Source organism: Anas acuta, chromosome 14 (assembly GCF_963932015.1).
Source record: "Anas acuta chromosome 14, bAnaAcu1.1, whole genome shotgun sequence".
NCBI classification, from domain to species: domain Eukaryota; kingdom Metazoa; phylum Chordata; class Aves; order Anseriformes; family Anatidae; genus Anas; species Anas acuta.
The window spans coordinates 13,098,540-13,113,247 of NC_088992.1; positions in this window are offsets into that span (position 1 = coordinate 13,098,540).

The following is a 14,708-nucleotide window of genomic DNA, read 5'->3' on the forward strand; positions in this document are numbered from 1 at the left end:
AATATGTATTTTTTATAAAGAGGAGAATTATTCAAAGGTAAATGTGCTACAGGAGCCAGGTCTACAGGCGCAAACCGAGAGGAAGAGATGAAAGCGTGAGCTGTGCAGCTCTGAGGGGATGCAGAAGGAGCCACCTGGGCTGCCCCATCTCCGGAGGCCACCAGGAGGACGGCTGCTGGCCCGCTCACTGCCGAATCGCAGCCGACGCCTGGCTGCCGAGGTTGTAGGCAGCTCCCCGGTGCCTGGCTCTCCTGTACACAGTGTTCAGTTCCTCCCTTTCTTCTTTTTCCGGAGAGACACAATTAGAAGTAACCCGTCAGAGTAAAATAACCAAAACTCACATTCTGTCTAAAAGTCTATTTCAAGAAGAAAGAAGATTGCGTGTGAAGAAAACGCTCACCAGTGAGGTTCGACATCAAAAGAATGTTTTGCATGGACTAAATAGAAGTATTCATTTTTCATACATGCACAGATTCACACTGACACCAGTTAGACTTTCATACGAGCACACTTTGTTTACTTAAAAGCTTGAAGGAAGCAAAAATGTCACAAATGCTCATGTAAGCCTGCATGTGCACCAATCGGACACATCCAGCATGGCTGTTTGTACAAGCAAAGATCTCCCAATAGGCCAGGAAGCGCTCACATAAATCATCTGCCCAATCATTTAAGAGGATGAATAATTCATAGAAAGGCAAATGTGTTCACAAGCAATTCGTATGAAGAGCTAGAAACTATGTTCGTGAATGGATGTGCCGCTCGCTCTCTGTGCAGCCCCAGTTCTGGGAACCTGACCCTGCTTTTCTTTGGCTGCTGATCTTCCCAAACCTGGAGCAATTCTGGAGCTCAGCTCCTCATGGCAGGGCTGCCCTAAATGTCACTGGTTGTCCCCTGTCCTGAGCTGCTTGTCCACTCCCTGCTCCTGTCCCAACACGTGGAAGCAGCAGGGTCTCCCATAAGCAGCGATGCTAATTAGCCTGACATCCCTACACAATTAACGGGAGGCTCCTTTCTTCAGGCTGGCGGTGGAGGCACAGAGCTGGTTGGCACGAGCTGTACAGCTTGCTAAGGCTGTGCGGCTTCTTGGGCAGAGTATGTCCAACTTTGGGGGAAAACTGTTATTTTGCAGTGTCAAGCTTAGTGGAACCAGCCTGGTTCTCTATAGTTTTTCATGAGATGCAAAATATAAATAAGAGCAAAAGGCTTCTGATGGACATAAACCTGCCCTCGAAGAAACTTGCTGTGCAGCCTCATTCTGATTTCCAGAGCCCATTACCAGATCGTTCCTAAATCTTTTGAGAATGTATTGCCATGAGAAACTTATTCATCCTGCAGCTGCCCAGGCCCACAGGAAACAAGCATTTCTAGAAATCAAAATTGCCTTTCTGCCAAGGAAATTCTCCCACGGGGAGACGTGGCTTCTCTGGCAGGCGTCAGACCCTGTCCTGTCCTTTGACCACAGGATAGGTGCACCCCTTGCCCTGGCCCAGAGCCGTGATCTTCCCCTGCCTAGAAGCTGTATGCGTCCTGCTGTCCGTCTGCAGGGACTGCTGCTGACCCACCCAGCACCCATTTCTCCCTCCACGTCTAGTCCCCAGTGTTCGGAAACACCGATTACACCGGGAGCTGATGAAATATGATTACATTTTTCTCTTCATTAAACATGATATAGAATCATAATTCACACATATAAAATTGTTTTATTCCTTTTTCCTGTTTGCTTTGGAATTATTTCATGGTCTCAACAATGTAGGTTTAGCAATGCTGTCTCTTCTGCAGAGCCAGTCAGCCGCCAGTACCCTGCAATTTTAATGATCTAATCCGACAGCTAGCATGCTTTAATTTAAAGTTTTATTAACGACTGCTTTCTACCCTCAAAGACTATATTAAAATTTGTTAATGGAATTGGAGATTATAAATGCCCCACTGCAAGGCCCACTTGTGCTGTTCTGCACCACCCCCTTTAGAATTCAGAGCAATCCTATTAACTCTTCTTTATGTTTTGTATAGGTCATTTTGATTGCAGTTTTTTGTGTACTTCCCTTATGAGATAGCGTTCCCCAAATCTAAGCATTTGAAAGAATATAATTTTACAAAAGATCACATATTTCAGATTCATTATCCTTCAATAGTGAGCTTAAAATTTAATTTCTTTGACTTATTGCAAATTTTTGAGTCTACCAGGGAAAAGAAATGAATTCCACGGGCAGCGTCAGACTGTGTGACAGAAATGACAGAATCCACCCTGAGCACTGTTGCAGGAAGAAGAGGAAGAGGAGGGAGGAGGATGAAGGGGTGCTTGTCACCCGTGGGAGCTGCAGGGGCAGGACAGCCCAGCCATCCCCTGCACGCCTGGAGGCGTGAAGCCCTTGGCAGGGAGCATGGCACCTTTCATGTGTCCTGTTACCAGCACCTTTTACGTGCCCTGTGACTCTGACACCTGTGAGTCAGGGCCCATACTCACGTTGCAGGGAAAGGGAGCCCCCACGCCCATTATTTGTTTTATTTAGAGACTCAGTAAAAGCATCCCCAACCACCAAATCTTCACAGATCCAGTGGTCATTGCTTCACACGGACTGTTATTGTTTGCCTGAGGAAACATGCTATTAATCATTTGCTATATAGGCTTAATTTCTCACAATTCTCCCCTCTTTATTTGCTGCTGCTATTGTTCCTTTCTCCTGCTTAAACGTTTCAGCCACCCAGTGAAAAGGCAGAAACAACATCAGCTTCTCAAGAAACCAAACAATCAATCAGTTCACCAGCTTCACAATGGGACTCAACGGGAGCAGCCGGGCAGCTGCCTGTTGTTTGAATATCACTCACCCGAAAGGCTTGGCCAGCATGCAGAAAAAGCAGTTATTCACAGGAAAAGAGGTAGGTGAAGGACACAGAGGGGGATTTCTCAGTGGAATTTTTTACATTAGAGATGTTTACACTTGAGCTACTCATCTAGTCTCCTTTCACAGCTGATGAAAAGCACAGAAATGTAGGGTGCGACTCATCTGGAGCATTTGAAACGTTTACCTTAGGAGGAAAGGAAGCAACCATACTGTGAAGTGCCCACTTCTCTCCAGCCTCCACTAAAAATAGCCTGAACAGTTGAGTTAGACCTCTAGATTCAGGCAAGATGTGCTCCCCTCTCCACAGCTGAATCCCACCGCCCCATTCCCTCCTGCACAACCCCAGGTGCTCTGGCTTTGGGTGCAGGCTGAGAGTGCTGAGGGGCAGGGGAGAGGCTGGCCAAGGTGGCACCTGAGAGCTGCACAACCCCCCTGCAGTGGATTTCTATGATCTTTTTTTTTTTTTTTTTTTTTTCTTCTTGCTGTTCTCTGTCCAGCTTGGCTGTTTTTGGCCCATGGTGCCAAACAAATCAGTGCCGCTGAATGAGCCCATCACCCTCCTTCTTCATTAAGCCCTTTGTGCCTGATGAGTGCCAGCCTCCACACACCTGCTCCTCAGGTGGCTTTTCTCCCTCCCCACCTCTCCACCAGCATAGCTCTTGTAATGCACAGCAGTAGCCCAGAGGCTCATTCCTCCCTTTCTTTTCTGAAACCCTTCCAAACAGTCAACAACTTTCCAGCCCGAGGCCTCCCAACCCACCCTTATGAGACAGAGGCTCCCATTAGTGAGGAGGCCAAAGATCACTTTGCTTAGGGGAGGGATTTCCCCACCTCTAGGTTCTGGCCTAACTCTGCCCCTGACAAAGCCAAGCAGTCCTTCCTCTGGTTGCCACTGCTCAGCCCATGTTGGGTTTCATGCAATATCTTCACCAGGGGACGTGTATCCTTGTGCATGCTGTGAGCATAGAGAGCATCACTTGGACCTCCCTACCTCACTGCTACAGGACCTGAAATCAATGCTCGGTGGCAGGACAACATACCAAGGCGGGCATTTCTCGTTCCCTGTGACCCACAGGTGGCTTCTTGCTGCTGATTCCTCCCCAGCCCTCACATTCCCATCCCCAAACTTCCCCAGCATTGCATCCAGCCTGTTTCTGCTCTGCGGCCTCGCCCCTTTTGCTGAGCACTTACTGAAAACTCAGCAGATCACCAGACTACATTAAATCGGACCCTTTATTTCATTCACAGGCTCCTACACCACCCGACCCAGGCACAGAAACAATAGCACATGGCTGTTGAATTCAAGTCGGGCTGGTATGAATTGGGAGCACGCAGTTCAGAATTTATCTTTTGCGAATATTTGTGTGTTAAAGTTACAGATTTGCTTTTTCACCATATTTGCAATAGCAGTGCTCAAATATTTGTAGAGACTGAACACAGCCTAATTGAAATTCAGTTGAATTCAAATTAATATTCATGATTTTTTTTTTCCCTTCCACTCTTCATTCTGCTCTAACTGGAAGCAGCTTCCTGCAGTGGAGGGGCAGCTGGGAGCTGAGAGAGTCCTGTAAGGGGAAAAGTTTGGCAATCTGATTTGGATTTCTTGCAGCAGCCACCAGCACAGAGCAGCTGGGACTTCTCCAGGAGGGAAGGGCAGAGATTTGTAGCTCTCCAGCAGCGCAGAGGGATCTGGGGACACTGCTTATTTGTAGCTGTGCAGGAGCAGGGCTGGGCTCACTGAGACCCCAAGCCCATCAATTGCTTTCGTGATCATTGATCAGGCAACTTCTATTGAAGGTGAGCAGATATTTTTAGCAGGATGTGATGAAAGCCCACACCTCCATAAAGCAGACCCAATCCACTTCTCCCTGCCTAGCCAGGCTGCTGCTCTCTGTCTGCCACCAAGGAAATCTTGCACAAGGAGATTAGAGATGCCTGGCACACTAAAACCTTCCTCTAGTCACCCAGGAAACACAAGACATTTCTTTTTTGGAAAAACACGGAAATTAAATTGGAAGCACTACATGGATGCAGCTCTGCCCAGATAAACTCACAGACTGTCAGGATGCAGATGTTCCTGCAGACTATTACTGCTCACACATTTTTCAGCACATCCCAGGTAGTCTGTAAGTGTTTTTCATCAGGTATTTACGGCCCCCAGTAAAGCACTAGGATAGAAATATTCTAAACTACACATTTAACAAGAAAAACACAGGAACAGTGAAAAACACCTAGAGGCATTGCAATGTTTTGACATTTCTTGGCGTCATCTTGGATGATTTTTTTTTCCCCAAAGACGGGCTTTTACTACCACTGACCCCACATATAATCACAGTACTGTTTATTTTTCTCTTGATTTTTAATATTTGCATCACTCACACTGCAGCCCCGGGGGAACGGAGGCAGGGGCACACACCACCTTCAGGGTGGGCAGCAGACACGAGGCAGAAGTCCTTGCAGCAAAGAGACTTTACGACTCCCAAGCACCGTACCTCTTCCCTGTCTTAGCAAGGAGAAAAGCATAAGACAAATTTATCACACATCTAAATACCAGCATAGCTGAACACCTCTTTTAAAAAGTCACCGTAGTGCTCCAGCCCCAGTCACGCCTCTGTGGCGTATCACCACCACAAATCACAGCCAGGGTTTCCTAAGCTCCAGGTTTGCATTTCCATGCCTTAACACATTGCTGGAGATAACCATGGTGCTGCCAGGCCGAAAAACAACACTAAATCCCACAGTGGTGCAAGGGGCTGCCCAGGATTTATAAAATGTCTTTTTTTTTCAGTGTTGTGATTTTATAACAGGGTTGCATGTTTGGGTGGAGAATTTCCACTTTGGTTGTGCCCCACAAAAGTCATTGTTTGATCTGGAGCACTGCTGGGCTGCATCAGCTGAGAGGTCCCACTCATCCAGGAAGCTCTTTCTGCCACCTCATACTCTAGGGAGATATGCTGGACTTCTAAAGTAAATTGTTCAGAGGTGAATTATTCCCAAATAAGCATTCTTCTAAATCCCTAAATCTCCATAACCTGTCTGGATTCAGGGTTAGGAAGGTGGCAGCTCCCCCATGGTGAATTGCAATCCAGGCTGGAAGGGACCTCTGGGTGTCAGCTAATCAGATCCCATCCTGCCCTTCTCAGATGCTCATCTCAGGGTGGAAGGAAATGCTATATGAAGGTGCAGCAAGCTACCTATTAGGAAACAAACTTGAGGAGAATTGAATCATACCTTGTGCTGTGCCATAATATATGTGCACAAAGGGTTGAATAGGCAGCCTTAAATCTGAATAATTTTTCTGCTTCAGTACATTTTCTATATTTTCACTTTAGCTAGTTCTTCCTTCTTCTCCGGGGAAATGTCTTAAGGAGCAGCAGGCAGAAGGTGAAAAACTGAGACACCTCCTTCTGAGCTGCTGCCACCCGATCTCCACAATCCTGACCTTTCTCATGGAAGTCCTGCAAGCAGAAAGGGGGCAGGGCAGGGTAAAAAGGCTGGTGAGGAGCAGTCTGGGGCCAGATGGATGCCCCAAGCCATGCAGGTAGCACCATGAGGATGGGCGGCAGTCCAGGAGACGTTTCACAGCTCTGCGTGCTCTGGCCACTTCACCTCACGTTTCCATTACCAGCAGTTTCTGGATTTCCCGGTGTTTCTTTATAAAACACAGGCACAGCAATTGCTGCTGCCCTCCAGCCCTCTGATCCCGCACATGCTCCGACAGAGATGAATACTCTTGCAGCTCACCCAGCAGCTCAGCTGCTGTATTATTAGGTTTCTTCAAAACCCCTGAATGTCCCATCTAGACCTGGTGACTTAATATTTTTTAAATTACCTATTTGCGCCAGTGCCTCTTCATTTGATACCTTAATCCTTAATAGCAACTCACCTTTATTACCAGAAAAGAGCAAGTCAAGAGCAGATTTCTCCCAACATCCCCTGAGGTGAGAACTTATGAAATGAAATCATTTCGCTTCTCAGCTGTGTCCTCATCTTCCTTAATTGTTCCTTTTAACTCCTGGGGAGCCAGCAGACCTGTCTCATTCCTTTGCAGGCTTTCCTGTTCCTGGCAGACTTGAATCATCTATTGTTTGTTTTCTTGCCTTCTAAGTCTTGCTATTTCTTGCAGGCTTCCTGTTTCCCCTCTCTCATGCTTGTATTTTTCTGCCCCTGTTTACTGACCTCACGAATGTTGGATTGCCATTTTCTGAAGGGCCATTGTGTGGCCCAAACACCTTCCTGAACCCTGCCATTTACCTGCCTTGGCTCCTGCCATCCTCCCGAGCCTGCTGCTTAGACCCACGCAGGCAGTTTGAGCCCCGTCGGTGTTGTCAGGTCTCAGAATAGCTAAACATATGCTGAAATCTCATTAATGACAATTAAAGTTGAGCATGTGGTTAAGTACCTTTCAGAAGGTAGCTATTTTGCTATGTCACTCCTTAAAGAGCATCCATGCCAAATTTCAGAATTTTAATCTCTTTACTTTTGACTCTCGGTGCTGTTGGCCGGCTTCCTCATTTTGTTGAAATCTCTCAGTCTAAAGGTTAGCATCACTGTGATAGGATTTGATCCTCTTCTTTCCCAAGGATGATGAACATAATTACATTCCTAACAAGTGAATTAAATTACAGCACGATTTCTCTAACAATGAGCACTCTCCTCGCAACGGGCTGGAAGTGGAGCTGAGCTGATCGTGCGCATGAGCCTGCTCCACGTTTCAGAATGAGTGAGTTTTCTAAATTCTATTCCATGCATTATTGGGACTTTAAAAATTATGTCTTATTCATCTATTGATGACAGTGGCCTCTTGGGTGTAAATTGAAGTAATTACGAAGGATCATGCAAATTAATCAATTATTTTCAGATTATTACATTCAAGCAGTAGTCTTGCTCTTCGATTTAGTTAAACTCTGCCTCTGAGTCAATTTTCAAACCTACAAATTAAGCTATTTATTAGCTAAGAAGATCTGGGAAAAAAAAAAAAAAAAAAAAAAAAAAAAAAAAAAGTTACACTCATGAATTGAATAGCAGAAGGGGTCATTTTAAAAAGGCTTCAGCACACCCACCGCAATATTGAGGAACTCATGGAAGTGCCAGTCCTGACCCCAGTGTGAGTGGGATGCTTGGGATCATGTAATGCTTGGCAGTGCAACCACTGAAGCTGCAGTGGCTCGAGAAGAGCCCCAGTGCTGCTGGGCAGTGAGGGACAGAGGGGACACTGCACAGGGGGAGCACCCACAGCTCCTGCAAGCCTTGGGTGAGAACTGGGGGAGCCAGGCCAGGGGCTTCCTTTGCTGAAAGCCCACGGAGATGGTGGCACTGGGCTGGGGACAGTGCCCCTCAAGTGTCACAGCTGTTCCCAAACCCAGCTCCTGCCTTCCCCCCTGTGGCTTTAATCCCTGCGTTCGAAACGGTCCATCCCTAATGGATTACCACGGCTCTCCCGGACTAGCCCAATTAATGCAAATACTGATGAGAGCCACCAGGAAATAAATTGGGAATTAGGAGGCGAGCTGAGGGGCTCCTCACCCACGCCCAGCGCATGCTCCTGTCCTCCACCCACCACTCAGACAGAGGGGTTGTAGGGTGGCTGAAGGCTTTTGAGTTTTAATTTAAGTGATTCTAAACCAGCTTTGGGTTTATAGCTAATAAGACATTAGTATGCTAATTAAATTATCCATGGAGTGGTATAAAGAGGCCTTCCTGAAGTTTAATGGCTGTGTAAAAGGTAACTCTACTTGCAATGTAATTAATTCATGGAACAATAAATGTATAATTAGATTCTTATTAATATCGGAGAGGCTTTTCCTGCATTAGGAATGTGGCAGGGGGACTGGTCATTTTTGCTTTTGACGTGGGAGAAGGGAGGCAGCAGCTCCTGGCCGCAGAATGCCTCCGTCCTCGCCAGCCTTGCAGCGTCAGGCCTTCCCCGGCCCAGCCGCAGGCTGGCCTCCTGCACAAAGCTCCCACTGCTTACAGGTTTCCTCACGGCATCAAATGGGGCAAAACGACACAGAAAGGCTCATTTTGAAGTGCAGCACACGAGCAGTAGGACAAGGGAGCTTCCTCAGAAAGACTGGTGCCTCCCAGGGCCTGAGTGAGCAGGAAAAACATGGCCTCCTCTTGCAGAAGCAGGGCTCTGCCTAGTGTGGCTCTTCCCCAGGGCTGTGAAGTCTTGCGGGCACCGAGCGGGAGGCAAAGCCGTGCTTCCTCACAGGAAGGCAAGAGAAATAACCCCACAGTACCATCAAACCTCGGAGGAGCTGCTAGGACTACAAATGGGAGTCTCCCCTGTGCACACACCACTGCCTGCTGCATGTCAGCCTGGGCTGGCCACCCCACCAGACACGCTGCACCTGGGAGATGTCCAGATTCAAACACTGAAACACTGTTTTTTTGTTTTTTGTTTTTTTCATTTTTTAAGTGAGGGGAAAGCTTCACCACCTTCTAAGCAGAGAGCCCCAGAAGACATGGGGTCTTGTGGCAGGGAAATAAAAATCTTTCTGCTTGCTTCCAGCCTCACCCACCACGTCCTCAGATCTGTGTCCTCCTGGCCTGAGGTGTTCTCAGCCAACGCAGAGGTGACCAGGACACAGCTCTGGGGGTCTCCAGGTGTCCCCTGCAGTGGTGGGACAGCCCGTGGGTGGCTGTTCCCGAAAAATTTGCCCACAGAGCCCCCAGACTCTTCCCTGCAGCTGGCCTCCGGGGTTTCTGTAACACGTGTGACCTAGATCTGGCCTGGGACATCTCTGGAAAGGTGGTGAGTGAATTTCTGAGCAGAAAGCTCAGCCAAAGCATGCTGGAGAGCTTACCAGAGGAGAGGCAGAATGCCCAGGCTGAATGCCACCTGGGAATGGCAACAGGATTTTTTTTGTATTTAGAAGGGAAATGAGACTGCTGCGAAGATCTCTGGGGAAGAGAATCTCCTGAGCCACCACAGGAGCACCCAGGGCTTTGCCACGCTGCTGCTGCTCCAGCCATACGTCAGTGTCCCTGGAGATCCTGCAGTGGGCCAGGAGGAGAGCAGCAGCCTCCAACCACACACAGCTGGCAAGAATGCAGGATGCAGAGCACTGTCCTCCTCCTCCAGATCATGCAGATCCCACTGGGTGATGCCCCTTCCCCAAAACGCCTTTGCTGCCCTGACAGTGACCTGACCATCAGCAGTGTGAGAGCAGGCTGAGCACGTCCCCAGCCCTGCTTTCCAGGCCCTTGCTGAGCTCCTGTAGAAAAATCTCCAGGGAAATTTGTGTATTCCAGCGAGGCCAGCATCCTGCAGAGCCTTTGCTCAGCTTCCTGCTGGTGTCCCACTGCTGAGCAGCCAAGGCTGTTTGCCCCTTGCCTCTGCACATGCACTGGCCCCTGGATGCTGCAGAGCTAGCAAATCGGTCTTTTCTTCCATTACCGAGGAACACAGAGCCCCTTGTTCTGCTCTCTCCCACCACAGTCTATCAGAGGGACGGTCGTTAGCAGTTAATTGCCTTGGTAGCTTGTTCATCACAGCTTCTTACCAGCCCTGTGACACAAAAGCTGAAAGTCACCCCTGCAGGTGGCCTCACAGCTCAGTGCCCCAGAAAGGGGAAATCTCAAGCTCCTTCCAGCCCCGCTCCTCCCTCGTGCCTCTCCGCATGCTCGGGCAGACAGCACTGGCACAGGTAGTGGGCAAAGTGGCGTGTCCTTCTAGCCAGGTGACAGCACCTGATTGCACGGCCAAAGCAGTGTCCGAGGCAGCACAGGGGGAGAAGGGCAGCAGGACATCTCCCTGTCCTTCAATTCACAGCCTGCAACTTGTTCCCCACTCAGCAAACCCAAACAGGACACAGCACCCAGACAGGCACCCAAAATGCCTGGTATCAGTGATCGCACCAACGTCTGCAAAGTCCTGCCTGGAAAATAATATGGACTGCAGGGGACAAAGTGCAGTCACAGGAAACAAATTTGACTCCCATGCTGTCAGCATCCCAGCACAAGTCCAAGGCTTATCCAGGAAGGGTTTGGATAAATGTTCACAGCATGCTGACCGATCTCTGTGCACCGAAGAGGGGCTCTCACACCATAGGAAGGATTGGAGCAGGGGGATCTGTCCACATATCTGCTCAACACTGCCCCAGAACCTTGCAGAAGTGGTGCTGTGGGACAAATTCTTGCCCTGATGCTCTTTGGGCTCACAATGGCAAGATCAGTTCCTGGCAGCTGGGAAAACTTTTTTTTTTTTTTTTTTTTTTCTGTCCCTGCAGATGAGTTATCTTAGTAAGGATCAGACATATTTCTTGCTTTCAGACTTCCTCCTTTACTTATTTTTATGGACTATCCCACACAAATTCTATCCAGATGTTTTTGTTTAAAATCACCACTATTACACCCCCCCCAGCAAATCATTCCCCCATCTCAGACATCTCAGACCTGGGAGGGGAAGCAGCATTCATTTCCTTTCAATGTCTGTACACATAAAAGACTTCCCAGCTCCGGTCCAGCCCCGGCTGACGCAGTGAGCTGCAGAAATGTGCACTCAGACGTGGGGACGTGCAAGAAGAGCAGCCTGGGGACGGCAGTGGGGGAGCAACTCGCAGGCAGGATGCAGTGTGGTGGGAGAGGGGGATGTTTCCCTCCCGAAGCTGTTCCTTTGCCCCTTGAAGCCAAGGGATGGCATCTCAGTGTTGTCTATAACCATTTTTATCAGGGCAGCCCGATTCAACACTACTTTAATTCCTGTAGTTCTGGGGTTGGTTTGTGGGCTGGATTCTCACCCACCATCACGCTGAGGAGCTGGGTTTGGTAACTGCCCCCACACCTTTCTGGGGTCTTTTTCACCTGGCTGAGCCCATCTCCTCCAGAAGCACAAGAAAGCTCTCATAGGTGCCACGTCAAGTGCTGTGCTGAAATACAGCCCGATGAAATCTACTGCATTTTCCTTCCATGAAAAAAAAAAAAAAAAAAAAAAAACAAAAAAAAAAAACCAACAACAACAAAACAAAAAACAAAACACAGTTATCTTCCTAAAAGGAGGCAGCAGGTTTATCTCACTTGATCTCTTTTTTTTTTGCAAAGCCACATTACATTTTATTCCATTTCATATTTACCTCCATGTACCTTCCCTTCCTTTCTGTTATTGTGTCCTCTGCCCTAAACCTTACCTATTATTTTAGGCCAGCACAGGTGCAAGCAGGTTGATTTTTTCTTCCTTCTAAGCAGTGAGACATTTGTTCTTCAGTCAGGTGCCACTAATTAGATTATAGCAGATTTATTATAAATACTTCCCCCCTCACCCACACACCTGTGACCTCTTTCTCCCCGTCACTGCCTCTTCACAGAGCTTCTGTGTCCTTGCACAGACCGCAAAGGGAAACCTCAAACACCCTCAGGGCTCCCAACCCTCTGTAACTAACTTTAAAGGCAGGCTACCGGGGTCTCTTTTTCCATATTTTGTTGTGATTTTTCAGCCTGTTGGTTTGGTTGCATCTCCAGGTGCAATGCTGGTCCCTCTCTGCACAGCATACGTGAGATTGTCACCACATTTCATAGCAGCCACTGTGAGATGGACTCCGATTTGGAAGAGACTTTCTTCTTTGCTCCTGCAGGGAAATTAATTTCTCTTAAATGTGCTGATGTGCGGATAATTTGCCTGTGGACCCAGCAGATTTGCAGTCAGCAGGCCGCCCCGGTCAGTGCCAGAGAGCAGAGTGTCACGCCAGACAATGTCTAACGTCTTCTGAGTGATGGGACTTTGGTCTTGGAAAGGCACCCGGTGCCATCAATCCTTCCTGAGCTCCTTCGGAGACAGTCCGTGGGAGGCTGGGAGCTGCCAGCAGACCCCGGGAGCCCTCCTCTCCACCACCCAGGTCTGATCCTGGAGTGCCCAGCCCCACAGCAAAGGGCTTCTCAACCTCCAGCCTGACCCCCTGCCCATGGCCATTCCTCAGCAGCAGCCCATGCACAGCTCCTGCAGGACACAAAATGGGCCTGAACTTCAGCTCGAAGAGGGACAGCTGTGCTGGCCCCCGTAGGATGAAGTCCCTGGGGAGACTGGCTGCAAGTGACAGCTCTGCAGATATCCTTGCCAAAGCAAACCAGCATGTAGAGGTCCTCTGGAAAGAGCAGCTGACTCGGTCAGGAAGCCAGCTCAGCAAAGCCCTCGATGCTGCTGTTTTTGGAGTATGCAAAGTGCCTCTTTGCCTCTGTCTCTACAGATTTCCACTTACCCAGATGGTTTTTGTCTCTAGCATCATCACGTCTTGTAGATGTTGCTTCCGACACCTCTGGAAGGTGACTCTCCCAGGCATACTGGGGTTTCCATGTTCACAGGGAGCTACTTCACCCAAGAAAAACTGGGAGAGCTGCAGGCCCAGCCAAGACCACCCATTCCTCCACTTGGAAAGAGAAGAAACGGAGAAACAGAAGTATGAATATAATGAGGTTACAAATTGCTCCCTGATTTTCCAGCCCCCTCACCACTGCTGCTCTTGCTCAACCTGAGCCCCTCTGGGAAACTGAACATTTACCTAAATACCAACTCCCCAGCTTGGCAGCATGGAGGAACGCCGAGCCATGCGTCTGCTCACGTTTGCATTTGGGCTGCACTTCTGATCACAGGCATGACTTCCAGCTAGCCTGAGGAGAAGCGTTTGTTACATGATCTTCAATTAGGAGATGTTAATTGGCAGGTTACCTCCTGACTCCTGCCCTTCGGGTACCCAGACATGCACAGCCCCAGCAGGCTGCTCTGAGGGTGCAGACAAAGTTACAGGGTGAATTAGAAGGGGGTGGAAGAGACCCACCATGCCAGAGGGTCATTACTATGGAGAAGGATCTAAATAAAGGCAGGGGAAGCTACAGGAACGTGGGATGGGACCATATCCCACCATGACCAGCTGAAGGGAGAAGCATGGTGACAGAGCAGTCCCGGCCAACAGCCATACAAAATGAGGACCAGAACAGATACCTACATAGACACCCTTTTATTATCCAGGTACACTTCTCTAGGTGAAGGGCTTAGAGCACACCACATTGTATTTGGGGTTGCTTTGTGCTCCTGATCTTGAGAACTTGCCAACTTGAAGTTGGGAGATGCCCCTAAGAGAGCGACTTGGAGCTGAAAGAAGTCACAAGGATAGGTGGAGGGTATGGAGGAAGTAGCTGGAAACCAAAGTGGATGAGATCTTCCCCCTGGGCCTGCTCAACATCTTCTGAGAGAGAAACAAACAGCATTTAGAGCACCGTGACTACAGCAAACCCCTGTCTTTGGCCTTCAGTGAAGCCCCCTGAAATGGTCTGGGGTTAGCAGAGTTTCCAAGGTCAGTAACGACATCACTAATCTCAGTTGCTGGTTTTCACACTTCAGATTCATGCAAATCCATGTGCTACAAGCACAGAAACCCAGGCAGCAAGTTCAGATTCAACACCAGAAAACTATAACACCATAGTCGGTGGATATTTGTTAAATTTCCACCAAGCACAGGAGACTGGAAGACATCGAACAGTGTGATAATTCAGTGACAGATTGGGAACATGGCAATTTACCGGAGAGATGTGTAATACTGATGGAGGACACCGAAACTGTACAAGCCATATGTGGAAATACTAATGTTTTATTACCAAAAGGTGGGAATCCTCTATTTTTGGGCTTACCGTTAACTATCCATGAAAAGGATGGTGCATAGGCAATGACAAAGGATTGTCCCAGCTTAAGAGCTGGGATCGACTCCATCAACAACAGGGTGTCCCTGCTTGACGTGATGAACAATGAAGGGGATTTCAAGAACAAGGTAATACAGAACCTGCCAGGGAATGAGAGTTTTTTTTTTTTTCTTTTTCCCCAGTAATTGGACAAAAGATGTTTGTTCTGCTACAAGACCTCATAGCACCAGTCAA